Here is a 26556-nt window from a genome sequence, read left to right on the forward strand (position 1 = left end):
CCAAAAATGATCCGATGGATTTATTTGGCAATTGTAAGACCCAGGATTACCTACGCTTCGTTGGTATGGTGGCCTAAGACTAGGGAAAAAGGTGCACAAAAAAAGCTAGAAAAGCTACAGAGATTAGCAACTTTTTCAATTACTGGTGCAATGAGGAGTACGCTGTCGAAAGCACTCGATGCTTTGCTTCACTTGCTTCCATTACATCAATTCGTGCAATTAGAAGCTGAAAAGAGTGCTCTAAGGATTGAAAGATCTGTGAACCTCTTTGCAGGTGATCTTATAGGTCATCTCAGCATCTTAAGAAAATTTAATGTTAATCCCTTAATACTGAATAATGAAGATTGGATGGCGAAAAAATACAACTTCAATCGTTCATATCAAGTGATTAACGTTGAACGTGAACTATGGGGATCGGGTGGTCCGAACCTTCGATCCGGATCAACAGTTTTCTATACAGATGGTTCAAGATTGAACGATCAAGTTGGAGCAGGAGTGACTGGCCCGGGTGTAGATTTATCGATTCCGATGGGCAAGTGGCCAACTGTTTTCCAAGCGGAAATTCAAGCAATTCTGGAATGTGTTGTTATTTGCTTGCGCAGAAATTACAGGCATTCAAATATATGTATTATGTCAGACAGTCAAGCAGCCCTGAATGCTCTAAATTCGGCGACATGTACATCTAAACATGTTTGGGAATGTGTCCAATCACTTCAAAAATTGTCTTGTCGTAATCAAGTCAATCTATACTGGGTTCCTGGTCACTGCGGAATTGAAGGTAACGAAAGAGCAGATATGTTAGCTAGGCTCGGATCGTCACACCAATTTATAGGACCAGAACCTTTTTGCGGGCTTTCTACTGCATCTCTTAAAATGGAGCTGAAGGTATGGGAATTATCAAAAGTGGATGCCAATTGGAAAAACACTTCAATAGCGAGGCAGGCGAAACGTTTCATTGATCCGAATGTAAAAATGACTCGCAAAATATTGGAACTCTCCAAGAAAGATATTAGTATGTATACTGGTCTTATGACAGGTCATTGTCCGAGTCAATATCATTTGAAGCTAATCGGAAAACTTCAAAATGATCTGTGTCGTTTTTGTAACACAGAAAAGGAAGACTCAGAACATTTGTTATGCCATTGTCCGGCAATTTTTAATCAAAGAATTAGGTTCTTCGATAAGGGGCTACTTGAACCCTTTGAAATCTGGAGAACAAATCCTAGTACGGTATTGCACTTCATCCGATGTGTAGTACCGTGCTGGGGGAATGCTTTATGTCAAGTGATGACGACCACTCCCAATAGTGGTACGTTATCCAGACAAAGCTAAACAAAAATGGGGAATATGTCACAATAGATCAAAACAATGGTCGCAATGATGCTAATACCCAACACGGAAAAAAAAGGTACAATATATCTGCTAAATCTAGATCGCATGGTTCTGCCCAGCTTAGAACGTTGTCTAATGATTTAATAGCTTGGGTGTGTACATTTCCTTCGACAAATACAATCATTCTCTGGATTTCAGTATAGTTTTCTTCCATATCAACATCAACCCATTCTTCATCATCAGAACCGTCAGATTCAACCATTGGTTGACCGAGCACTATATATACTATTTGGCTATCAGAGTAATGTTTATGGCATATTCTTTCTTCTTCGATTTCTTCAAGAAATTCCTCTGTTTCAGCCCAAGGTACAAAAATGCTACTGGAACATCATCTTCATCAACTAGTCGTCCGTTGTGCACCAAACCTAAAAAAAAAAAACAATTTGTTTCCAAGACTTTTCAATTGTATTCGGTAGAACGCTTTCCCAAGATTCGTGCAACCAAAAAACTACATTTTTTAGTGTAATTTGGCGAATAGCATTGGCTAAACTATCATTGGACGTCATTAAAGTCAATTCTAGTTTTTTTTTCCTGTAATTAGTTTTTATATTCTGTATGACACCTTGATCCATTGGCTGAACAATCGATGTGACATTAGGCGGCAAAAAGAATGCCGAGATCATACCATCATCAGACGAAAAGGTGTCGCCGCCGCAGTGATGTGCGCTGCAGTTATCCAGCAGTAGAACTGCTTTGGGAGGAAGTTTGTTTTTCTTCGAAAATCTTCGAACATCGTTCAGCAGTCATGGAACCATTCACTAAATAATTTACGATCCATCCACGCGTTTGGAGAACCACGATAATACACAGGATGGTGGACGTTTTTCAAACACCTTGGATTTTCAGACCTGCCGATGACCATGAGCTTCAATTTTTTGGTTCCAGATAGATTTGCACATGGCATGAACGTAATGCGGTTTTTGTCAACTTTGTTGCCTGATACTGATGTTTCACGTGTATCCACTAACGTTTCCCTAAGTAGCATTTTGAAAAATAAGCCGGACTCGTCACAATTATAAATTTGATCAACTGTTAAATCATTATCCTTAACAAAGATCAAGAAGTCATCCTTGAACGTTTTGACTGCCTGGATATCGGCTGACAGCTTTTCTCCGCGCATCTTGAGCTTTCGGATACCGAAGCGTTTTTTAAACTTAAAGCACCAGGTGTCGCTGAACTTGAATGATGTAGGAATGTTGAAATGTGGAGCAAATTTTTTGGCCTGAATGAGCAGCATTTATCAACAAGGTGATGCTAAACGGCGTAGAGTACACTTCCTTCTTACAACACATCATAAATTGCATTCGATAGGAACCTATTGTTACAAACAAGCAGACGTAACACATGTAGCATAACGATCAATTTAATTTTCTTACCTTTACATCTAAGAGCATTACAACCTGAGATGGCTTTTCACGATCAACATGCTTTCTATTAGATGATATTGTAAAGTAAACGATAGATTTTAAGGAAATTGTTTAAGGTGCATATCTAGGTTTACGTCTGTTTATCTATGCTGTTGGCTTGACATGCACTCTCTGCGAGAATAAGCGTGTTTTGAATTGATAAGCTTTTGTAGATGCCTTTCAATCCTTCGCCCAGTATAATTTGCATGCCTTCAGGCGCACCTCTTTTCTCTTGGAAAGAAAGTTTCCATTAGTTTAGACTGTTCAAGTGAATCGAGCATTTCAATTGAAAGCTCCTCAAATACATTCAATCCAAATGAATGATGTGTTCAGACTGGGCAATCGACTTGAATGCTCTTGAATGCATCTCAGTTGAAGCAAGTGTTTACATTGTTCAATTTATCCAGGGCATTAACTGAATTGAATTAATCTCATTTGATAAATGACTTGAATTCAACTCACGTGAATTGCGGGTTTAGACGAAGCAATTGAGATGCTTTTGTTTCATTTCAATGAAAAAGTTCAACATTGATCAACTTTCAAGTGAGTTTTTCAAGTGAAATGAATGGTGGTGTTTATTATATTTATTCTGTTGCATTGTACAGCAGCGTGCAGCAAGAGCTGAAGCTATCTAATATCGTACTCATGATGATTCACATACGCTGTCTCATTTAGAATATATGCTTGGCCAAATTTATATCGATTATCATAACGTGATATAATTGGAAAAAATACCGTGCTAGAATCGAGAGTGATAAGGCAGCATCCATTTATTACGTAACGCTAAAATCGACATTTTTCGACCCCCCTCCCCCCTCCGTAACGCTTTTTTGTATGAAAACCCGAAAATTTTTGAATGGACCGTAACGCTCGGCTATACTCCCCCCTCCCCCTAAAGCGTTACGTAATTTGTGGATGGCGCCTAAAACGGAGCGTGATAAAAGAGAACCGTGACAAAATCGAAAAACTACTGTACTTCAACTAAGAAAAGCCCAAATTTTCCAGTCATTTGGTCAAAAATTGAGTCTTGCAGATTTTTTTCAAAGTTGAAGTTTTATGTGCTGCTTTATGTATTTATTGCCTTTATTTTATGAGCTTCCTTCATGAGTTCGTGAATAATGTTGACTTCAGAATACTAACAATTTAGTGTAATTTTCATTCTTGTAAGAGACCTTCACCAAGTCAGATGGTCATGGGGGGGAGGTGGGGGTCTGATAATGTAATGGCCACAGCTTTGACATTTTTTTTTATTATTCTTTTTTTACATATTTTGTTATTTTTTTTGACAGAAAAACACAAAAAGGTTGGTGCTCCAGTTAAAAACAGTAAGCTGGAGAGGAAAGGAGTGATGACTAAGTATGAATAAGCCTTTATTTACTTGGGCACTACCTACACGTTGCTTCACCAGACACAACTTCTTCAGTTCAGTTCTTCAAAGCAAATGAAAGACAAAAACAACCGTGAAAAACATGTAACAATAACTACAAACCATTGTTCATTGATTTTCTCAAACTGGCCGTTTTTTCGATTCATCTTAATCGTTAGAATTGCTCAACAACCTTGGAAGCAATGTCTTCACAAACTTCTATCGAAGTTTCAATATATAGTGACACAAGTTCGTAGACATCTACGCGTTTCTTTTCTAAACGCACATCGCACCAGTTCAAAGCAACAATAATCTATAGGGGAATTGGGGGTAAGACGCCTACGTTAAGGCCGAGTCCAATTTTAACCACGAAACACTTCACAATATACACTTTTTTGGCACTAACATGAAGCACCAACATGTTTCCTACCAAATAGAAGAAACTATAAACCAATTTTATGTTTTACTACTGAAAAATTCAAATTTGAAAAAAGTTTGATTTTCAGAATTTCAGTTTTGATGCGGGGTAAAACGCGCCACTAGCCACAGCTAACGCCAGGATGCCAAACTGTGTACATATACTTGCGCGCCTGGTTTATTGTCAACTGTTATTGTTCGTGAAGGGTATACAGTCATTACATAATTATGGATCACCTGTAATTATGGGTCAATTCAATGTAAACGGCATAGTGAGCTGTTTCATCGATAATTACTACAAAATGACACACGGCAGTGTCATTAGTGAACTTATTTATAGTAAAAATGTGCTATTACTTGGTTCCAACTTGTGTTCTACATAATTTATGCCAGAATTTGGATCTAACTGCCTATTTTAATGTAATTAAGTAGGGGTGGGCGTTTCACCCCACATATGCTTCAGAAGTTTGGACCCTTGTAAAAATGTTATAAGGGTCAAATTCGATACTTCTTCCGCATGGTACACAAATAATGGGAGTGTGCAGAACAGTTTGTGGGGATAGCGAGAAAAAAAATATTTTAAATGATGTTAAAAAGTGGAAAAATTTGACAGGCTTACATTACTTCAAAAGTAACAAAAATCTTTTGTTGGAGTTTTTGTACATTTTTTTTAGTAAAAATATGTAATCTCAAATGTAAAAAAGTATTCTTATTCTTACTTTAACGATTGCAGTTGAAAAAAGTACTGAAAATAACATGGTTTGGCTAAAACAAGGGTGGCGCAACTTGCCCCCTATGGGCGTTATGGCCGCAGTTCCCCTAAAATATAAATATAAGGAATTCAATAAACGGCGTAAAACGCTACGTTAAATAATTGTCTGCGTAAACGTCAAGATCACCAAGGCAATCTTTGAATATTTTAATCGCAATTTTATGAAACGTACATTTTACGCTCTACAGTGAAACCCCTTTTATTTATTTATTTATTTTTTTAGGTCCCGTAACGTGGATAGATCACCTGAGAACGGTACGTTACGGTGTAAGATCTACCACATTGCATCTAATTTTAATCTTGCTATTTTCCTGCCTAATGTGTTAGCATTGTAGATTAAAATTTGATGTATTATCTGTTATGTTTATGTTTTGTTTTTAACTGCTAACAATCCTTTTGTTTTAGGGAGATTCAGTGAATCTTACCATCATAGCTGGCGCACTAATAAATCTTTTTAGCAAATCACCGTACACATCATCATATTGATACATGCGAACATGTTTAAATATCTATATCGTTCTGGAAGCGTTTGGTACGGGAGGTCCACGCTTCCATCTTTCCCCTCGATTTCAAGGTGTAGAATGTTTTCAAATATTGACTATGTTGAAATCGTTCTATCCCTTCGAATCTTCTCTGCGGTACATGCTGCGCAGTTGGCCTGGCCGTTAGGCTGCGGCCAGAGTGGACGCGTCACGCGACGCGACGCGGTGCGGCGCGTTTTTGACGCGGCTTCCAACGCGACTTGATAGCCACAGTGAACGCGGTGCAACGCGTCTGTTCGTAAAGCAAACTGAAAAGTTTTCATAATTTCCCTCACCTTTGCACATGAATACTGACCATAACTATTTTATTAATTAGTTATTATATTAAACTGACCATAATTATTTTATCTTTTGAATTACAACAAACGGTGAGAAGTTTTGATAAGATTTTTTGGATATGTATTGGATCACTTCACACCATCAATGTATAATTCCCAACTCGGGTTGCAGAGACAGTTTGTGATAGGTTCGTCTTGACAACAAGTAGCACACAATCAAAGCGAGCTGTCTCCTCTCTATCGGTTTAAAAGCCATAACATTTCAACAGTTTTTAAGAGTTATCTGATGAAAAATGTCCAAGAGATATGTGATTATTGTGCTCAACCTAAAATTAAAAATGAACCATTTATCAAAATGCACCTTCAACTGCTATTTATTTATTTCGGATGATTCAGAAGAGGCATACATTTGGGACAATGGTGGTTCCCTAACCTCAAATCTACCCGTCCTACAGGTACAAATTTTGAAATTTTATGAACAAGTGAGCTTGTAGTCAGAGCTGCCACAGGGTGTTGTATACGTAAAAAAATGGCACCCCTTAGTTTATTTTTAATCAGCAAGGCAATGCAACAAGTTTGTTCTCAAAATTATTATATTTTTATTTTGAAACTATTTTTTCAGCTTACAGTCCTAGTAGAATACTTCGAGATAGTAAAATAAACGAGAGGATGCCAACCCTTTTTGTGCATGAAACATAGGTAGGGGTAATGTGAAAGCTCTGCTTGTAATGGGTGTAGAATGACGTAAAAGAGATTTTGATTATTTCCGTTAAGTCTTAAGTCATAAATTTGAAAAAACTACTGATTTTGATTCGCAATATAGGTGAAAAGTGTGGTTACGAGACGTCACCGGATAATAAACATGTGGTATTATTCATGTTAATATTTTTTACATTCACATTTGAATGCATTTGAAAAACATTTTCGTAAAATTAGCGCTATGATTTGGTAAAAACGGACGAAATCCACACAAAAATACAAAATTCTCCGCGCGAACCGCGTGACTTCCGCATCAAAAACAGTGCATGCACTGTTTTGTCGTGCGTCGCGCGGCTAAACGCTTTCCGCTTCGCATCGTTCCGCGCGCACTGATTGTTTTACCTGTATTCTAATGAACGGAGTTCTGCCGCGCGTCGACGCGCGACCTGTCAAATGCCGCATCGCACCGCGCCGCGCCGCGTGACGCGTCCACTCTGGCCGGCACCTTAGACAAGAAAAATGATAGACTTGAGAAGTCTTCATTTTCCAGGATGCATTCAAGTAATGGCTGCGTTAGTGTGAGATTAGATTAGATTAGATTTAGTGAAACCCCTTTTATTTTTTTTAACTTTAAGTTTTATTGTATGTTATTCATGCGGTTTCGTTAAACACATTTCCACTGAACGACACACAGAGTGATAAAGATTTTTAACATATTTGCTGGAACTCTACTGTACATCAATAGGTTTATCGATCTGTGGTGATCGTTTATCAAAAACTCCCTTCAATATTGCGAATATGAATTGCTAATTCTTTATAGATAGGGTTATTTCGGTTGCTTCGACAAGTGATAGCAGAAATCAATGTATATTACAACCCAAACTCGGAAGAGCTTTTGGAGATTGATAAAAAGCGATTTTTTCTAATCATTTATGTAGTTTTGAAGATTTTGGACCACCCTAACAGCAACAAATACACAATTATAATTTATTTCAACACCAATGCATGATTTAAGAACCCCCAAATTAAAAGGTTAATCAAAATCTACGTTCGGAAAGCACATCTTGATAGCTTATTATCGATTATTTTTACATGCTTTCCATAATCAGCAGATTTCAAAATTTTGAACCACCCTAATATAGTAAAATCAAAATATATGAAAAGTTCCATATCAGAAATAGATTTAGGGAACTAAAATCATCATAACCTGTGAATTTTAGCAATTTCGGTTAACATTTGAGGTTTTGTCCGACTTTTGTAAGGAGGCCCACCACTGTGCTCTGATCTGGCGAAACTCAGGAAACAATGTAGAAAGAGTTGGAACAGACGACGTTCGGCTAGTTTGGAGGCTTTCAGGTCGGCTCGCAAGGCCTACAGGAAAGCTCTCCGGTCTGCTGAACAATCCGGCTGAAAAAACCTTAGTACAAATGTTTCCAGCTTGAGTGAAGTCAGTCAGTTAAACAAAATCCTTGCGAAATCTAAGGATTTCCGGGTGAACGAACTTCGTTTGCCAAATGGCGATCCGACTTCCTGTGATGAGGAAGTTCTGGAATGCTTATTCAGCACACACTTCCCTGGATGTGTGGATATTACATCTTCGGATGAACCTGATGTCTTTTCTTGTAGTTATGATTCTTTAGCTTCGGTTCGGAGTATTGTAACTATAGAATCGATTGAGAGGGCACTTAATAGCTTTGCTCCTTTCAAATCTCCTGGGGCAGATGGGATTTATCCTATTTCGCTTCAGAAGGGATTTGATTATTTCAAACATGTTTTGAAAAAAAAAACTACTTGTTTGCAGTTTTGCTACAGGATACATTCCCAAATCCTGGCGGGATATTACTGTAAAGTTTATTCCGAAAGTGGGTCGTGCGTCGTATGAAGAAGCAAAGAGTTTCAGACCTATCAGTTTGACCTCTTTTCTTCTGAAGTGCTTAGAACGCATTCTGGATCATCACATCCGTGATGTTCATCTGGCCAACGTGCCTCTTCATGTGAACCAACATGCCTACCAATCTGGTAAGTCCACTGTGACTCTTTTACACAAGGTTGTTTAGGATATCGAGAAAGCATTCGCTCAAAAGCAATCTTGTTTGGGTGTTTTCTTAGATATCGAGGGTGCCTTTGACAACATGCCTTTCGATGCCATATTGGAAGCCGCACGGAGTCATGGTATATCTCCAATGATTTCCAATTGGATTCATCAAATGCTCAAAAACCGATATCTCTTCTCGACATTGCGTCTAGCAGGGATTTAGAAATTGAGTGTTTGTGGATGCCCCCAAGGGGGAGTCTCATCACCGCTTTTGTGCAATCTCGTAGCAGATACGCTATTGAGGCAACTCAATAATAGCGGTTTTCCTACTTATGGTTTTGCCGACGACTACCTAACATTGTTAGTTGGTATGTGCATCAGCACCCTTTTCGACCTGATGCAAAGCGCCCTTCAGGTAATTGAGGGTTCGTGTCGCCAATATGGCCTTTCGGTTAATCCGAGTAAAAGATCTATTGTTCTTTTTACGGAAAAGCGAAACCGTAATGGCGTTCGACCTTTGCGTCTCTTTGATTCTGAAATCGATGTGACTGAACAGGTAAAGTACGTTGGAGTCATTCTTGATTCCAAGCTTTCCTGGACACCTCACATTGAGTTCAGAATCAAGAAAGCTTGTATGACCTTCGGGTAATGCCGGCGAACCTTTGGTACAATTTGGGGTCTAAAACCCAAGTGTATCAAATGGAGTTACTGTGGTTTGGCCAATATTGGCTTATGGATGTCTTGTGTGGTGGCAAAAGGGCGAAGTGAGAACGGTCCAATCAAAATTAGGCCATCTCCAAAGGATGTGCTTAATGGCGATGTCTGGAGCGTTCTCTTCAACTCCCACGGCAGCGCTCGAAGTTCTCTTTGACGTTGCCCCACTACACATTCATCTCAAACAAGAAGCACTTTCTTGCACTTACCGGTTACGGGTACTCGGTTTACTAGAGGAAACTCCTGTGAACCGCACATCAACACACACCTCGTTGTTTTCACTTTTGGTGAATTGGGATAAAATTGTTCTTGCTCCAAGTGATCTTACAATTGCTTGTAATTTTCCGTATAGGACATTTTCCACGATGTTCCCTTCCCGGGAAGAGTGGACATCTGGTTATCTGGAAAGAAGTATTTCAGACGGCATCGTATGTTACACTGATGGCTCCCTTCTCGAAGGTCGAGCAGGTGCTGGTGTTTATTCTCGTGAGCTAAGGCTGCATCAGTCTTATTCACTTGGTAGACCACCGTTTTTCAGGCCGAAATCTTTGCTCTTATGTGCAGAGTGCAATCAACACTTCAGCAGCACGTAATGGGCAAAGTAATATACTTCTGTTCAGATAGCCAGGCTGCTATTAAAGCACTTGCTTCGGCCAACTCTAGGTCGAAGGTAGTTATCGCTTGTCGATCTTAAATCGAAGAGCTGAATTCAGCAAACGCTGTTCACTTTGTATGGGTACCTGGCCATTCTTCCATCGCTGGAAATGAATTGGCTGATGAGTTAGCTCGCACTGGAGCATCACATGACCTCATTGGACCTGAGCCAGCTATTCCGATATCGAAGTGTTGGGTAAAGCTTCAGATTCACACCTGGGCTGCCACTCAACACAGACAATACTGGAATAGTATGGAGTCATGTCATCAAACCAAATTGTATAGTGCTGAGCCATCTCTACGGGTGGCACAGTATCTAACTAATCTGTCTAAACAGAATTGCAGCATGCTGGTCAAAGCATTGACTGGCCACTGTCGACTCAGCTATCACATGGCGAATATTCAGCAAGCTGATTCATTTACATGTGATAGCTGTGAATCCGATTATGGAACATCGTATCATTTGATATGTAACTGTCCAGTTTTTGCGCAACTGCGTTTCCGAGTATTCGGTAAACACTTATTAAGTGAAACTGACTTCAGAAACCTGATTCTTCAGGATATTCTGTTGTTCTTAACCCGCTGTGGTAAAGAGCTATAGGCTCTCTTTCGCTTTATGCGTTATAACAGTGCCCTTTTCAGGGCGCTGTTTGAACCCATTGTGGTACGCTTGTGCGTTAGTACCCTCTTCCAGGGTATTTTTCCTATTTCCCTACCTGTCCCTATCCCCATCCAAATCCTTTTTCCTTCCTTTTCCCTCAGGTAGATGATGAAATAGGCTGTTATTTTGGCTGTTCCAAATGCAGGATAACGTGCCTCTGGAGCCGGCCTTCTGATAACTGATACCTGATCCCAGGGAACATCTATCCAACAATCGCTAACCAACCTTATTAGCACTGGAAATCGATTAATTATACTAAATTTCACGTTTCAATTTTTCCCCACTTACGAGTTGACAATTTTTATCATTATGCGTTCGACACTTCGCCTGATTCACTTGTTGAACCTACCTTCATTTCACACCCCACAAAAACTCTGTGGCACTTCAAAGTTGGTTTGAATAAACGCCTACGGACAAATTATATATTTTTTACAATCCTATATACCAAAGTGTCTCGTAGGAGTTGTGTCGGGAATTGAATTCAGGTTGTGCCGAATTAGGCGAAACAGAATTCGAGGGACAATTATTCAATCCTACTTTTCAAAGGATCCTTTTTTACGTAATATAGGAGCTAGTTTATGAAATAGTAATTGATACAAAATTGGCCATCAGACGTTAGGCGAGGTGCAAGATTTAAAATCAATCAGTATCGATAGATGCTTAAGACTTACACAATCAAAAACTCTGTCCTGAATCTACATGAAAATACTTCCCAAAAAGAAATTCTGCTGTACTCGTAATGTTTTCTAATAATTTTAAATGACGACCATTCAAGTACGACACATATGGACGAATTAACAAAACTTAATGTTGACTTCACGTTCACACCCAGCATCTGTTATCCATTGTAGGAAAATTAGATCAGGTCATGTCCGGCTGGTGGGCTGTGTTGGGTCAATTACTACTACAGCAGCAAGAATCGTAATGTACATATCAGCGGGATAAATGAACAAACACGATTTTCCACTCCGGACCGGTGGAGTTGTGAACCGTGATTATGCGGCCGTGTGCCACCACCGCTGGTGAAAAGATGACACAGAATGAAACATTATGTACGCTATTATTCTCATATTTTTGTAGGGGGCCGCGTTTATCAAGTTATATTGAATGATACCAGACATTTAGACTTCTACTGGTTCCTTTTTAGGTTCGTAAAACTGTTTAAACTCATTACGAACTTAAAAAGGAACTTAAATTGCACTTGAAGTATGTCAGAAGTTGTGGAGCGTTGAGTTTACATTATCTTCAATCTTTTCAAATCCAGTTTATCAGATTTGTCAGAACCGACCTTCTACCTGTACTTCAAGTGAAGACTCTCCCAGCTAACCAGCACCCATCGATTGTTAACAACCTTGTTAGACGACGATTTCAAAAGAAAGTACCATCATCATACCGAGGGTAAGTAAATACATGACGAGGTATAGGAAAGCGTTATTAGGGCCCAACTCAACTTGAACGGCGAGCACATTGTCAAGGATTTCCAGGGCCATATGCTGTAACTCAACTAGAAGAATTGTTCCGTATCGTAAGCCCAAGCCCGCACTAACTGCTGCCACCGGAATCGTTAGGTTTAAGTTATTTATGTTTCAATATTTTCTCGCAGACTCGGTTTCTTCGTTCCGCACAAGGCGCACACATATGTACGGACCGGGGGTATTTGCTTTTGGAAAAGTCTCTGTTTGGTTATGAGATGAAGCGAGTCATTTTATTACTGTGCGGGGGGAAATGTTCTCTACCAGCGGAACGTAGGCACGAAGATATGCGTGCTTGGAAAATGGAAACGTGCTTGAACCGGCTTGACCATTATTAGGATCAGCTCGGTCGTTGTCAATATTTCCAGATAAGTATGTTGTGATATGATTCAGATTTGGGTGAACAAAAGATGTGGAAGACGGAAAAGGTTTCTTGAATGCTGGCATAAGACTAGCAATGAAATCTTTATGGTCAACAACGTAACGTGTTGAAAAACGTTTGATTGTCATTCGGAATCTGCTGACCAATTCATGAAACGAACAAGACACTTGATAAGAAACAAAGTAGAGCCCTTTTTTGAAGTACTAAACATAGCTCCTAAAGATATCCTGTAATGCGGATAGATCACTTCAAAATAGTGCGTTACGATGTAAGTCCTACTTAATACATAGGGGGCTAAGAGGGAATAAATGGGGGTTTTCCTAAAGGTGGTTCCTGGAGTATGGTTATGTAAAGAACTAATTTAAAGATGTTGTAGGTTATCCAAGAAATTGAGACATCTAAGGACTTTCGCGAGTAAGCGCCTCAAGATCTACAAGCGTAAGCGATGGATTGTTGTTACATCACTAATACGGCGCAACATCCTACAGGTCCTTAGAGCATAGTTCTGTAGAGACGTAGTTCTGAAAGATATTCTAGGATTTCCAAGAACTTCCGCGAGTACAGGCCTGAAAATCTACGAGAGTAATCAATTAATTGTTGCTACATTACTGATGTGGTGAAACATCATATAGATCCATGGAGCATGGTTCTGTAGGAAACTACTTCCCAAAGATGTTCTAGGTCCTCCAAGAAATTCCGCGAGTAAAGAATCCAAGATCAATAAGCGTAATAAATGGATTTCTGTTTCATTACTGATACGATGTAACATCCTACAGGTCCCTGGAGCATAGTTCTGAAGAGAAGGATGTCAAGGATGTTCTAGGGCATCCAAGAACTTCCGCGAGTAAAAGCCTTAAGATTTATAAGCGAAATCAATAAATTATAGCTACCTTACTGATGCCGTGTAACATCCTATAGGTCCATGAAGCATGGTTCTGTAGAGAACTACTTTTCAAAAAAAAAAAAAAATCTTGATCAACCAAGAACTTCTACAAGTAAAGGCCTTAAGGCCGGACGGGACGGTGGTTGAATCGTCTGCCATTGCTCTGTTGCTAGTAAGATGCAAATCTCAACTTCTACTTCATATTATTAACTAGAAATTTGATCGTTCATTTGCTCACTTGCGGTGCACAATCGACTAAAGTTTCAGTTAATTTAGTGCAGTGGAAATTGAAATTTGCTTCTTCAAAATCGCGAGGCAAATTGTTGGAAAGAGAGGTAAGATAGGAAAAATTACACGTCGTCCCGTGCGGCCTTAAAGTCTACAAGTATAATAATGGAATGTTGTTACAATAATGATGAGGTGTAACATCCTACAGGTCCTTGGGGCATGGTTCTGTAAACGTTTTCTAGGTCATCCAAGAACTTCCACAAGTAAAGGCCTGAAGATTTACTAAATAGCGTAATCATAAAGTGTAACATCATATAGATTAATGGAACACGATTCTATAGAGATGTAATTTTCAAAGCTGTTCCAGGTAATCCAAGAACTTCCGCGAGTAAAGGCATTAAAATCAACAAGCATAATCAATGAGTTATTGTTACATTACTGATGCGTTGCAACATCCTACAAGCCCTTGTAGCATGGTTTTGTGGAGAATTACTTCAGGATTCTAGGATTCAGGATGTTCTAGGTCGCTTGGGCCCATATAGCCGAGGCGGTAAACGCACGAGTATTCAGCATGACCATGCTGAGGGTGACGGGTTCGATTCCCGGTCGGTCCAGGATCTTTTCGTAAAGGAAATTTCCTTGACTTCCTTGGGCATAGAGTATCTTCGTGCCTGCCACACGATATACACATGCAAAATGGTCATTGGTAGAGGAAGCTCTCAGTTAATAACTGTGGAAGTGCTCATAGAACACTAAGCTGAGAAGCAGGCTTTGTCCCAGTGAGGACGTTACGCCAAGAAGAAGAAGAAGAAGAAGATGTTCTAGGTCATCCTAGAATTTACACGAGCAAAGAGTTTTATATTTACAAGCGTAATCGATGGATTTTTGTTACATTACTGATACGGTGTAATATCCTACACAAGTCCATGGAGCATAGTACTGCAGAAAATTTATTTTCAAAGAAGATCTTCCGCGAGTAAAGGCTTCAAGAACTATAAGCAAATCAATGGGTTATTGTAACATTACTGATTCCGTGTAACATCTTATAGGTCCATAAAGCAAGGTTCTGTAGAGAACTATTATCAAAAAAAAAATCTAGATCATCCAAGAACTTCCACAAGTAAAGGCCTTAAGATCTACAAGTAACAATTAAACGTTGTTACATTACTGATGCGGTGTAACATCCTACAGATCCTTGGCATTCTGTGAACGTATTTTAGGTCATCTATAAACTTCCTCAAGTTAAGACCTGAATCTACTAGCATAATCAATAAATTGTTGTTACATTACTTATACAGTGTAACATGGAACAAATTTATCAAGCACGGTTCTATAGAGATGTAATTTTCAAAGCTGTTCCAGGTAATCCAAGAACTTCCGCGAGTAAAGGCCTTAAGATCAACAAGCATAATCAATGGGTTATTGTTACATTACTGATGCGTTGCAACATGCTTCAAGTCCATGTAGAATGGTTTTGTGGAGAATTACTTTCCAAAGATGTTCTAGGTCATCCAAGAAATTCCACTAGCAAAGCGTAATCGATGGATTTCTGTTACATTACTGATACGGTGTAACATCCTACAGGTTCATGGAGCATAGTTCTGCAGAGAAGTTATTTTCAAAGACGATCTAATGCATCCAAGAACTTCCGCGAGTAAAGGTTTCAAGATCTATAAGCAAATCAATGGGTTATTGTTACATCACTGATTCCGTGTAACATCCTATAGGTCCATAAAGCAAGGTTCTGTAGAGAACTATTATCCAAAAAAAAGTCTAGATCATCCAAGAACTTCCGCAAGTAAAGGCCTTAAGATCTACAAGTAACAATTAAACGTTGTTAAGTTACTGATGCGGCGTAACATCTTACAGATCCTTGGCATTCTGTAAACGTAGTCTAGGTCATCCATAAACTTCCTTAAGTAAAGACCTGAATCTACTAGCGTAATCAACCAATTGTTGTCACATTACTTATACGGTGTAACATCGAACTGATTTATCAAGCACGGTTCTATAGAGAAGTTATTTTCAGTAATCCAAGATCTTGTGCGAGTAAAGGCCTTAAAATCAATAAGTATGACCAATGGGCTTTTGTTACATTACTGATGCGGTGCAACATTCTACAGGTCCATGGAAGACAGTTCTGTAGAATGTTGATTTTCAAGGATGTCCTAGGTCATCCAAGTACTTTCGCGAATATAGGCCTCAAGATCTAAAAGCGTGGTTGATGGGTTGTCATTACATTTCTTATACGACACAACACTCTACAGGGCCATGAATAATAATTTGGTAGAGTAGTGATTTCAAAAGATGTTCTAGGTCATCAAAGAACTCTCACGAAGGAAGAGGTCCAAATGAAGCTAGTTTCGTAGAGTACCAATTTTCAAAGAAGCACTTATTTTTCGTAGCGACCAAACCCTGTTGAGTGAACAGTGGTCGCCCCTCATTCATGTCTGAAGAACTGACAGCACTGCCATCGATGACGAGAAACCCCATCGTTGTGTTATTGTTTATCATTATCCTTTAGTATTAAGTTATCAGTTTCAAGCGAAACGTCGATTAAATGTCCTAGTGATTAGTAGCACCAAACTGTGTTTTTCTTTCGCGATTGAACAATTCCGTTGCATATTTTGAGGTCGGCCAACAAACCCAAGCATAAATTACCCACTCATATCACTTTTGGATGTTTACCAATGCGAGAACTCAATAGTGAGTCCGAACTTGACCAAAGTTCATAGCAACCGCAATCGCAGTTGACAACCGGAAAACCTAAACGATGTTGCACCATATCAGTAATGAAACAACAATTCATTGATTAGGCTTGTAGATTCTACGGCCTTTATAATGTAAGAACAATCCAATGATTACGCTTGTAGAACTTCAGGTCTGTACTCGTGGAAGTTGTTGGAGGACCTAGAACATCTTTGAAAATTAGTTCCGTACAGAAAAATGTTTCACGGACCTTGGATGACTTTTCGGAGAATTTGCTGGCTTCTGTATGCTTCTTCTTCTTCTTTATGGCTCGACGTCCCCACTGGGACTTGGCCTGCCTCGCTTCAACTTAGTGTTCTTTGAGCACTTCCACAGTTATTAATTGAAGGGCTTCCCAACTAACATTTTTGCTGTATAAGAGCTTAAAAGAGCTTTCTTCCAAAAGTGTTTGATATATAAGCTATTACACAACTAGTTTTGTTAGTTGGGTTTCTTTGCCTGCCATTGCATGAATTTGTATATTGTGAGGCAAGTACAATGATACATTATGCCCAGGGAGTTGAGAAAGTTTTCCCGACCGGAGCAGGAATCGAACCCGCCGTCTCCGGATTGGCAATCTATAGCCTTAGCCACTAGGCTAACTGGAGACCCCTGTATGCAACGCATTTAAATTATCTTAAGAAATTCTAGATGTGGAACACATCTAGAAATGCTTGGAGTAATTCAGAAAAATCTTCAGGTAATCCTGGAGAAATTCTTGGGTGCATCCCTGGAAAGATAATGGTAGGATTTCTGAAATTTCTGATGGAACCCCTTTATCAAATTTTTGAAGAGATCCCGAGTGGAATTTTTGAAGGAATCACTAGAGGACTTTCTGAACCCATTCCTAGAAGTAAATTCCTGGATGAATTACTGGATGAACCTCTGGAGGACTTCTTGGAAAAATTCCTGTTGGAATTCCTGCTGGAATTCCAGAAGGAAATCCTAGAACAATTTCAGGAAAAATTTCTGGAGGGCTCCCTAGAGGAATTTTTGAAAGTAAAACTGTAGGATTTCCTAAAGGAAACCCTGGATAAATTCCTGGAACAATCACTGGAAGTACTCCTGAAGGAATTCCTGGAGGAATCCCTAGAGCAATTCTGGGAGGAATTCCTGGAGAAATTTCGGAGGAAATTTCGTAAGGAATTCCTCCAAGAATCCCTAGAGCAATTTCTGGAGGACTTCCTGGAGTAATTCTTGAAAAAAAATCTTTGAGAAATCGCTGGAGAATGTAATGGACAATTTTCTGAAGCAATTCCTGGAGGAATCTGTGGAGGAAATTCTGAAGAAATTCCTGGCAGAACTTCTGGACAAATTCCTGGCGGAATCCCTGTCAAAATTTCTGTATGAATTCCTGGAGGAATCCCTGGATTAATTTCAGGAGAAATTCTGGGAGGAGTTCCTGGAGGAGTACCTAGAAGAATTCTGGAAAGAATCTCAGGAGAAATTTCGGAAGAAATTCCTGCAGAAAATCCTGGAAGAATTCTTAGAGAAATTTGTGGAGAAATTGCTTGCGGAACCCATATTGAAATAGTTTTTTTTTATATTTTTATTTATGTGTATTCTAAGTTAAGCTTATTCTACACTCAATCCTTGGAGTAATTTCTGGAGATATTTCTGGGGAAATCCTGAAGAAATCCCTGGATAAATTCGTGGAATATTCCTGGAGGAATCCCTGGAGGAACCCCTGGAGTAATTGTTGGATAAATTTATGGAGAAATTTCTAGGCGAATTTCTGGAGGCCTTCCTGTAAAAATCCCTTAAGTTATTCTGGAGGAACGCATGGAAGACACGCTAGAGAAGTCCCTGGAAAAATCGCAGGCGAAATTCCAAGGGGAATCCCTAGAATCCTCGGAGGAATTCTTGGAGAAGAAATTTTTCGATAAATAACTTCAGGAATCCCTGAAAAATATCCTGGTGGAATTCCTGGAATAATTTCCTGGATGAATTTCTGAAGGAATCCCTGGAAATTTTGTGGAGAAATTCCTGGAGGAATTCTTGCAGGAATTTCTGGATGAGTTGCTGTAGACATTCTGAAGGAATTCCTGGGATAGTTCCTGAAGGAATCCCAGGAGGAGTCTATTGAGAAATTCCTAGATAAAAACATCGAGAAGTATCTGGAGGAAATTAGAAATTTCTAGAAGAATTCCTGGAGGAATCCCTGAAAAATTCCCTGGAGGAATTTCTGGAGGAATTTCTGGACAAATCCCAGGATATTTTCCTGTAGGAATTCCTGGAGGCATCCCAGGAGGAATTTCTGGAGCAATCCCTCCAGGAATTCTTGGAGATATATCTGGAGGAATTTCTGGAAGTATTTCAGGGGGAATTCCTTGAAGAATGCCTGTAGCAACTCCTGGAGTAATCTCTAGAGGATCTCGTGGAGAAATATATAGTGGAATTCCTAGAGGAATCTCTAAAAGAAATTTCTGTATGACTTTCTGCAGAAACTCCTGGTAGAATCTTAAATGAATCCCTGCAGGAATTTCCAGAGAAATCCCAGGAATAACTCCCTTGATGAAATTTTGGGAGAAGCCCTAGACGAGGAATCCCTAGGAAAAATTTCTGAAGAAATCACAGGAGGAGGTACTGGAGAATCGCAGAAAGACTTCTTTAAGAAATTCTGAAGGAATCTTAAATCAAGTTCGAGGAATCCCTGAAAGAATATCTGAAGAAATCTCAGGAGAAATCTGGGAAGTAATCCACAGAGATATTCGTAAGGTAATCCTTAAACAATCCCTGGAGGAATTCTTTTATTAATTCTTGGAGGAGTTTGGAAGAATAACAGGATGAACTCCTGAAGAAATCTCAAGAAGAGTTTTTTTAAATAACCTCTGGAGTTGTTGCTAAAAGTATCACAGAAGGATTCTTGGAGTAATACCTGGAGTAATTCTTGAAGAAGAATCCCGCAAACAATACTTTATGAAACCCCTGGAGAGCTATTTTAACGAACTCCTGGAAAAATGTCTGTATCCCTGGAAAAAGTCTGGAAGAATTCATCTCTGCAGTAATTTCTGAACGAATTATTGAAAGAATTCTTAGAGGGACTCCCTAATGAATTTTTAGTACAACATTTTAAGAATTAATTGATTATTTTTTTTTTAATAATCTCTAGTAAAAATTTCGAATAATTCCGGAAGGAATTATAGAGCAATCTCTTGCAGATTTTTTGAAGGAATATATGGAGAAATTCCTGAAAAAAACTCTGAAAGAATACCTGTGAAAATATCTAAAATAATCTCTGGTTCAATTCCGATAGAAATCCTTGAAGAAATTCCTGAAAAAATCATCATCGAAGAAAGCACCGAGACAATCACTGAAGGAACCTCTAAAGATAATCCATGAGATATTCCCGGCAGAATGTCTAGAATAATTTTCGAAGGAATCACTGAATCCTGGAGGAATTCGTCGATACATCCTTGCAGAAGTATGTAGTCCTCGTATCGGAAACTCTGGGATTCTTGCAAGAATTTCTTCAAGATTCTTCCAGAAACTGCACATAGTTTTCGAATATTCGATAAACACTTCTTAAGTGAAACTGACTTCAGCAACTTGAATCTTCATGCTGTTCTATTGTTCTTAAACCGCTGTGGAAAAGAGTTATAGAGGCTTTCTTTACGCTTTATGCGTTCTTACAGTGCCCTTTCCTTGCCACTGTGTGTGTTCTAGGGTGACGATCCTATACCAACCTGTTATTTTCCCCTTCCTATTTTCAATTCCTTACCTGCTCCCTTACGTAGATGATGAACAGGCTCGTGGTCATAGCGATGGCACAAATTCCCCAAATGGATAACGTGCCTCTGGAGCCGACCAACTGATACCTACTGATACACTGAAAACTCCATTTAGGTAACGTAACCTAAATGAAATATGATTGTGTTCAGAGCAGTTGGAGTACTCAAGATTACAAATTAGGTTGGTTTACGGGAAAGAGCAGAGTTAAAAGATAAGGGACGTTTACGCAGTATTTAACCCTTTGAAGCCGGAATTTTTCCAAGCGTTATTCTGGAGTTTTTTCTACGTTTTTCTGTAGTTTTGGTATTCAATAGTATAAAAACGGTAGAATATTATGCGGAATATTTTTTTCTGGACATACTAGGTCATCTAAATTATTCTTGAGTTTAGATCCTAAAGTCTATGCGTGTAACGGTAACTTCTTTCATTATATAAAGCTGCTATTTGAAATCTATCATGTCAAGCAAGTATTCTGAAAGTTCAATAGACAGTATCAGATCAGTTGAGATATCCTAGGTCATCCAAACTGTTCTTGAGTTTAGATCCGAAAGTCTGCGGGTGTAACGGTAACTTTTTTTATTACACAAAGCTACGATTTGTAATCTATCATATCCAGTTAGTCTTCTGAAAATTCAATAGATAGTATCAGATCAGTCGAGATATCCTAGGTCATCCAAACTGTTCTTGAGTTTCGATCCTAAAGTCTATGGGTGTAACGGTAACTGCTTTCATTATACAAAGTTGCGATTTGTAATCTATCATGTCCAGCAAGTCTTCTGAAAGGTAAATAGACAATATCAAATCAGTCGGGGTATCCTAGGTCATCCAAACTGTTCTCGAGTTTAGATCCTAAAGTCTGCAGGTGTGACGGTAACTTCTTCCATTATACAAAGCTACGATTTGTAATCTATCATGTCCAGCAAGTATTCTGAAAGTTCAATGGACAGTATCAGATCAGTCGGGATATTCTGGGTCATCCAAACTATTCTTGAGTTTAGATCCTAAAGTCTACGGGTGTAACGATAACTGCTTTCATTACATAGCTGCGATTTGTAATCTATCATGTCCAGTAAGTCTTTAGAAAGGTAAATAGACAATATCAGATCAGTCATGATATCCTAGGTCATCCAAACTGTTCTTGAGTTTAGATCCTAAAGTCTGCGGGTGTAAGGGTAACTTCTTTTATTGTACAAAGCTATGATTTGTAATCTATCATGTCCAGTTAGTCTTCTGAAAATTCAATACACAATAGCAGATTAGTCGGGGTATCCTGTGCATAATTGTTACCAGTTTTATTCAATAGAGCACAAGATCTAATCACTAGCTATATGTCAAAGTGAAAAAAAACTTAAAATTTCCATTTATCATTGTTAAAATTTCAAAAGTGTGTTGAAAACTAAAATGGCACTTACGTCAACTATGCGAATATGGGCAGTGTTCTTGAGTTTATATCCTAAAGTCTGCGGGTGTAACGGTAACGGGAAGTCTTCTGGGAGGTAAATAGACATTATCCGATCAGTCGAGATATCCTAGGTCATCCAAATTGTTCTTGTGTTTAGATTCTAAAGTCTAAGGGTGTAACGGTATCTTTTTTCATTACAAATTACGGTTTGTAATCTATCATGTCCAGCAAGTCTTCTGAAAGTTACAATGGTTGTTTTTATCAACTAACCTTCATAACAGTAAGGAGCCCATAATATCCCAAAAATATATAACAACGCGAATTGTTTCTCTAACTGTTTTGGTAAGTACAGTGGAAAAAGCTATTAGCACAAGTGTAGACCTAAAACTATGGTCTCCAGAGTAGTGATGTTGATCTGGAATATCTCAAAACTATTTTGAAATGACTCATGATATTCCAGGGGGATTACAGATTATAGTCTAAAGTTCATTGTGAAAATAACTACTGTTACTATCAAGAGCTAAAATTCAGGATAGTTTGGACGACCCTCAATGTCCCAAAGGTTCATAATGATATATAGAAGAGTTCAGGTTGGTCCAGTCTCCGCTATTGATTATGAAACGTTACTCAGTATGTCAGATATAGCTGATGTTACTTGTGTAGACCTGAAGTTCTGAACCCATAGATAGTTTGGCTAACTTGAAAGGAACATTCCCATAGTGTCTTTAAATGACATGTGAGATTTCAAGAGCTTCACGGATCTCAGCAGATTATGCTATGCTATTATTTATGGTGAAAACACATGAAGTTTTTCATGAACATTTGAAGGAATTCATTATAGAACTGTTTGGACGACCGTGAATGTCCCAAAGGTTTATAATAAAAAAGTAGACTTCAGATTGCTCCAGTAACTGCGGTTGATTATACAGCGTTACTCAGTATAACAGATATGGATACTGTTACGTGTGTAGACTTGAAGTTCTGAACTCCAAGGTAGTTTGGCTGACCTGGAATATTACCGTAGTGTCTCTAAATGCTATTTGAGATTTCAAGAGCTTCGCGAATATCAGCAGGTTATGCAATATTATTATTTATGGCAAAACACATAAAGTTATTCTTGTAGATTTGCAGGACTATGTTATAGAACAGTTTGGACGAACCTGAATGTAGACCTGAAAGTAGACTTCAGATTGGTCCAGTAACCATGGATAAATATGCAACGTTACTCAGTATAATAGATATGATTGTTGTTACGAGTGTAGACCTGAAGTCCTAAACTCCAATGTAGTTTGGCTGACCTGGAATATCCCTGTAGTGTCTCTGATTGACATTTGAGATATCAAGAGCTTCGCGGACCCTAGCTGGTGATACAATACTATCATATTTAGTGAAAACACATTAAGTTATTCTTGTAGATTTGAAGGACTTTATTATAGACCCTAGATGTCTCAAAGGTTTATAATAAGCTAGTAGACTACAGATTGCTCCAGTAACCGCAGTTGATTAGCGTTTCTCAGTATAACAGATATGGATACTGTTACGAGTGTAGACCTGAAGTCCTGAACTTCAAGGTAGTTTGGCTGACCTGGAATATCCCTATAGTGTCTATAAATGACATAGTAGATGTCAAGAGCTTCACGGATCCCAGTAGGTTATGCAATGCTATCAATTGTAGCGAAAATACCTAGGAAAATACATAAAAATATTCTTGTAGATTTGAAGGACTTCACTATATGACAGTTTGGAACACCTAGAACATCCTAGAATATAAAACACCTTTTGATATTCTTGACAAAGGCTGAATGGATACATATACACGAAACCCACATCCAAATTCAGCTTTTAGGACAACTGGTATGTCAATTACTTGGTTTCTCCAAATATGAAGGTGTTCAGGATGTTCTAGGCTATCAATGAAGTCCCAAATACAAATATCCCCATTTTTCCCTAATAGAGGTTTCAATTTGCAACAACTTTGCCAATTACAGTATTCTGTTTTATCGAATGGGTGAATTTATACAGCCGTTTCTATGTTGGGGTCATATATGACCCCTCCGGCTCCAAAGGGTTAACCCGAGCAGAGGAGAATAGCAAATTAATAACTACGAAATCACATAAACTGTTTTTATATCTTATTTTGTTATTATTAAATTATCAAGGCATATCTTTTCCATAACAAATATTGGTAGACAATCTCATTTTGTTATTATCAAGCTTTTGATATACATTCATTAAATTACATTTCAATATCATGTTTTGTTGGAGAACAAGTTTTGTTATGTTTGTACTATTGATCAACATATCAACAACAGCATAACAGTAACAAGTTTTGAAATCAAACAACAACTAGACAATTATGGCATGTCCCTTTGTTTTGTTCCATCAGCTAAGAATAAAATTTCTGAACGCATCCTCTGAAGAATTCCTTAAATAGTATTCGGAAAAACACTTGAAAATTCAGGAGGAACCCTTCGATAAATCCCTGGAGCATAGGTTCCCAAACTTTCAGGGGCGCAACCCCCTTTGGCCAGCAGACGTACTTTTCGCGACCCACCTTAGCAATTCTCTCATTTGTTGTCTGTTACAGTAAAATATTCGACTGTCTCTCGCGACCCCCTGGATGACGGCCGGTGACACCCCTGGGGGGTCGCGACCCACAGTTTGGGAAACCATGCCCTGGAGGAGTATTAAAAAACTCCTGGCGCAATTTTCTTAGATATACTAGTCATTCTTCTGAGATATTATTGGAATTCTTGGAAGAATCTTTTGAAAAATTCTTGGAGACTTTTTTGAAAAAAAAAACTCCTGGTGAAATCCTCAAAAAAATTTTCAGAAAAAAAATTAAGATAAAATTCGGGACAAATGATCACAGGGAATTCTGAAGAAATCCTTGAAAGATTCCGGGGTCTTTAAAAACCCACAAAAGATTCCGTAGATGAACTCTCGAAGAGATCTCTGGAAGATTTTTCAGATCTATTTATGGAAAAGTTTATGACGAAATCTATCGACGAATTTTTGGTAGAATTATAGGACAAATTCCTGAAAAAATCCTCAGTGAAGTCCCTTGATAAACACAGAAAGAATTTCTGACGGAATCCTTAGATAAACCGAAGGAGGAATATTAGGAAAAATATTGCAGAAATTTATGGTGAAAGTTCTGAAAGAATCATCAGGGGAAGTTCAACAGCAATTCTTGCAATTTCTTAGAGGAATCTTTGTAGAATGAAAGTCGTATTATTTGAAAATGTAGAAATTACTGAAGTTCGATTTTCATACGTTGTAGTGAACCAACTTCAAATTTCTTAGAATGGATTAAAAATTGAATTTGATGTCAAATAACAAATTTTGCTCTTCGATTATTATCAATAACATATTAATATCAAAATTTGTTGTTGAAATATTTTTGAATTCACTGTTATTAAGTTTTTATTGAAACTAACAAAACAAGTTATTAAAACGGTTGTCCAGGAACATTTTTTTGTTATGATATTTGTTATTTTGCCGCTTATGACAAACAAGTTTCTAACATAATATGTTATGTTAATAACATAAAAATAATCGGTTCTATTATTCAGTTATTTTACCCAAATAACAAAGCTTCTTATGCTGTTGTTATTCCCTTCTGCTCGGGAAGAGTTAAAAGATTAAGAGTACCCGAGAACTCCCAGGAGTTTAGGCCATCTAATCCACAAGCGTATTCAATGATCTATTGGAGCATTATGAATGACATTTATGCTTGCATAGCCTCATAAAACTATGTGATGTCAAGTGGTGAGTTCATTGTCAGTTTGAGGATCTCCAAAAACTTCCTTGAGTATAGGTCCTCGGATCTACCAATGATTCTTTAGGGTCTCCAAGAACCCCCTTGAGTGTAGGTGTTCGAATCTACAAGGGCAACTAGTTGTAACTAAGAGCATTAAGAATGATTTTTACACTCACACAGCCCCAGGCATCTATGTTCTATCGAGTGGTGTGTTCTATGATTGTATAGCATATCCGAGAATTCCCTAGAGTTGATGCCATCTGATCTACAAGCGTAATCAGTGATCTACTGGAGCATTATGAATGAAATTTATGCTTGCATAGCCTCTTGTAACCTCATGTAGCTATGTGCTATCAAGTGATGAATTCATTGTCAGTTTGAGGATCTTCAAGAACTTCCCTGAGTAGAGGTCATCGGATCTATTAACGTGTTTGGTTGTCTTTAAGAGATTTACGCAATAGAGGAAAAGTTAAATGGGATTTTATAATCCCTTGAAACTGCTCAGAAGACCATTGAGATTCCTTGAAACGCTTTGAAACGCCACACATTGGAGTAAATCACATCAAAACCTGATCATAAGTGGAAAAACTCAAAATGAAGTAATTGGGGTTTACGTTGTGTTTTTGCTAAGTGTAGTTATCGTGTAATCGTTTGACAGCTAAGCAGTGTCCAAATGTTTTGTTTACGCTTATCAGAAGAGGTTAAGTGAAGCTGAAGTTTAGCCGTTTTCTTTGATATAACTCACAGCGCGTGCTAGTTTTGACCGTACAAAGTGAATGAAATTGATAGTCAATCAATTCAACGATGCAGTTTGTTAAAGAAGGTTAATGTTGTTATTCTGTTAATTTGAAACCCAAACAAATTAACGTTGAATTTACACACAATATATGAAAATATTGAAAAAAATGTTTGATGGAATCCTTTACCGTACATTCAAAATGAAATAAGTTGATTTTCCGGCTGTTTCCGGAAAATCTGCTTTTAGTGTATGATAAAACTATTGTTCCTCT

The sequence above is a fragment of the Aedes albopictus genome, chromosome 3, assembly GCF_035046485.1.
Source record: "Aedes albopictus strain Foshan chromosome 3, AalbF5, whole genome shotgun sequence".
NCBI classification, from domain to species: Eukaryota; Metazoa; Arthropoda; class Insecta; order Diptera; family Culicidae; genus Aedes; species Aedes albopictus.